Source organism: Sminthopsis crassicaudata, chromosome 6 (assembly GCF_048593235.1).
Source record: "Sminthopsis crassicaudata isolate SCR6 chromosome 6, ASM4859323v1, whole genome shotgun sequence".
Lineage (NCBI taxonomy): Eukaryota > Metazoa > Chordata > Mammalia > Dasyuromorphia > Dasyuridae > Sminthopsis > Sminthopsis crassicaudata.
The window spans coordinates 185645385-185648350 of record NC_133622.1 but is presented as its reverse complement, the minus strand read 5'-3'; positions in this window follow the sequence as shown (position 1 = coordinate 185648350).

Genomic DNA, 2966 nt, shown 5'->3' with positions numbered 1-2966 from the left:
ATTATAAATGTTCAAAATATAATTGGCCAATATAATGTCAAATGTAATTTGACTTAATTACTACCAAAATATCCCCGACACATGAACAACCACCTGAGTTTTTCCAAATCAGAAGGACAAGATTTGTCTCACCTCTTGAAGGAATCATTGCTAGAAGGAGGTAGGTGTCAGCCTGGGATTTATTATTGTCTATTAGGGACTGTTCTCACTATTATGTGCTCTGGTTCTAGGGAATTAAAATAAATTATTTGTTTCCTCATGGGAAAGTGGGGGATGGTACATGGATTTTCCTAATGTAATCGAAATAATATCTAAGTTAGGCACTTAATTACTATTCTCTTTCCTAGAAATTGGACGATAGCACATCCCATCATTCTAAGCTTTTGTTGCAATAAAATGAAATCTACAGGTACTATTCATATAAGTGTAAAAAGGCATTTTGGTTTTTAAATAGTCTCTAAGAATAATCTTGAGACTGTCAGAAGATGTGGAATCTTTTGTTCCCTTCCATTTTAAAAATAAAGGTACCTTTTTGTATCTTTTTACCCACCTGCTACATCAACTGTTATTGTGCCTTATAATCACATTTTTAAATTATAAAGAGGCCTAATGAGGTACATAGATGGTAAGGGAAGGTAAGGATTCTGAGCAAGTGAGGAGAAATTCCTAATGGTACTCAGGGAAAGCCTTCTAAATCAGGGAAGGGAAGGAACAGAAAAAGAATAGATGAGAATATGAGCATATCAAAATCAAGGATGCATGTCTGATCCTGTCAATGTCTCCTCCCCCCCCCTCACTTAATAAATTCTAGTGGCTTTCTATTTTCTCCAGAATTATATACAAGATTCTGTTTGGCATTCGAAACCATTCACAATCTAGCCCCCCTCTATCTTTCCTGTATTCTTATTCCCCAAAATGTATACTTTGAGCCAGTGGCAGTATCTTCTTGGCTGATCCATAAATAAGACACTCCATCTCTCAGTTCTGGGCATTTTCTCTGGCTGTTCCTCATGCTTGAAATGCTTGTCCTTTTCTGTTCTGAATACTGACCTCCCTGGCTTACTTTAAGTCCCAACTAAAATCCCACCTCTTCAAGAAGCTTTCCCCAACCCCTCTTAATTCTAGTGCTTCCCTCTGTTATTTCCTATTTACCCTGAATAAAGCTTGTTTTTAATATTTTTATTTTTGCATGTTGTCTCTCTCATTAGATTGTAAAGTCCTTGAGGTCAGGGACTGTCACCTCTTTTCATATCTCTAGCATTTGGCACAATGCCTAGTACATATTCAGTGCTTAATAAATGTTTATTGATTGATTGATTTTATAGTGGTTCATGTTTATAATGCTTTTGCTGACATAAAGATTTCTATGAGTAGGGGAATATAAGATTTGTAAGGAAAGGATCATGTGTTAAATTTTGGCTTTGATTCTCTGTACTTGGATAAGCCATGTTATCTTGCTAGAACTTAGTTTCCCAGCCTGTAAAATGAATGATTTGGATTAATTGAGTTGTAAGGTCCCTTCCACATCTCTATCTCTGAACTTATGATTCTTAGTCCCATTTTATAGTAGAGGAAGCTGACTTAGAGAAAGTATATTGTATATCAGTATATTGGTATCAGAGTATATAGGGTCCAAAAAGACAATAGAAATCATTTTAATCCTCATTTGACTGATGAAACTGAGTTCAATAGAGGAAAGTTCTTTGTTCAAGGTCACAAGTGGAATAAGTGGTAGAGGCCTTGGACAAGAAATTCAATGTTATTCAATGGCATAGGGCTGGCTGCAGGATGTAAAAAATGAAAGGCCTATGTTCCTTTTTTCAAATATTCTCAGGATCTGTAGTTTGAGAAAGGAGACCACTGATATGACAGAAAAAAATACTAAATCTTGAATCAGAACACTTGGATTTGAATCTTTGTCTCTGACCTTTGGGCATATTTCTTTCTTTCTCTGCACCCTGATTTCCTTTTCTGTCTATTTGAGACAATTAGTTAGTAGAAAACCTGGATTCAAGTTTCTCCATGACACATACTGATTGTTTATCTATAGGCAAGTTATTAACCATTCAGGGCCCTAAGCAGTACTCTTAAGACTGAAAGTTACAGAACAGTTGACCATCTACATTGGTGGAAAGATTATTCCTACCAAGAGTTCTTCCTACTGATAAGATCACAGGTCCAGAACAAAAATAATTAGGGAAAGCAAAATCTGTGTAGTCCCTATCCAAAAATCCATTTGTGTGAGACTTACTTCTTAATGATGGAGATGAATGTCCTGTTTTCCATGAGGAGTGTGAGAGGTGGGGTGGAGTTACCAGCTTCAAGAAAGAATATGGAGGAAGACAATTCCACTTCAAGTTGTTGGAGGAAGAAAGCTCTGAGGAGACATAAGAGGAACCAACAGATTCTATCCTGTTCCCATTCCCACCTTTTTACACTAGAGCCTTTGGAGAATTTCTCCTCTGTGTGAGATCTAGGATTCTCTCTTTCTTGGTTGAGTTGAATTATCTTGCTCTCAGTGGGAGAGCTTTTTCACTTTCTATTATCTAGTAAATATTCTCCTATGTATATTTTCTCTGATTTCTGTTTTGTTACAGTTTGGATAAATATTAAGTTAGATTTTTTTGTTGTTTTTCTATTTTCTATGTATGTCTATTGTGGAATTGGTATTAAGTGAGAAAAGGGTCAAATCTTGGTTATACAACATGGAGTTCCCCTTCCCTCCTAAAAAGACAAAGTGATTAGAAGTTGGACTGATCATATACCCTGAATTAATAATATTTGAGGAAGCAGATATAATTCTAGCCTGGTATCATTGCTCCCCCCACACACACACAGATGATCAACCTCAATTTCTTGCTTCCCTTTCTGGTAGAAATTAAATGTCTTCCTTGGAGAAGAGTAGAGGGAAGTAGGTGGTAGAGATGCCTGTTCTGCCTCCTTTCAAGCAATTCTTTACATACAGG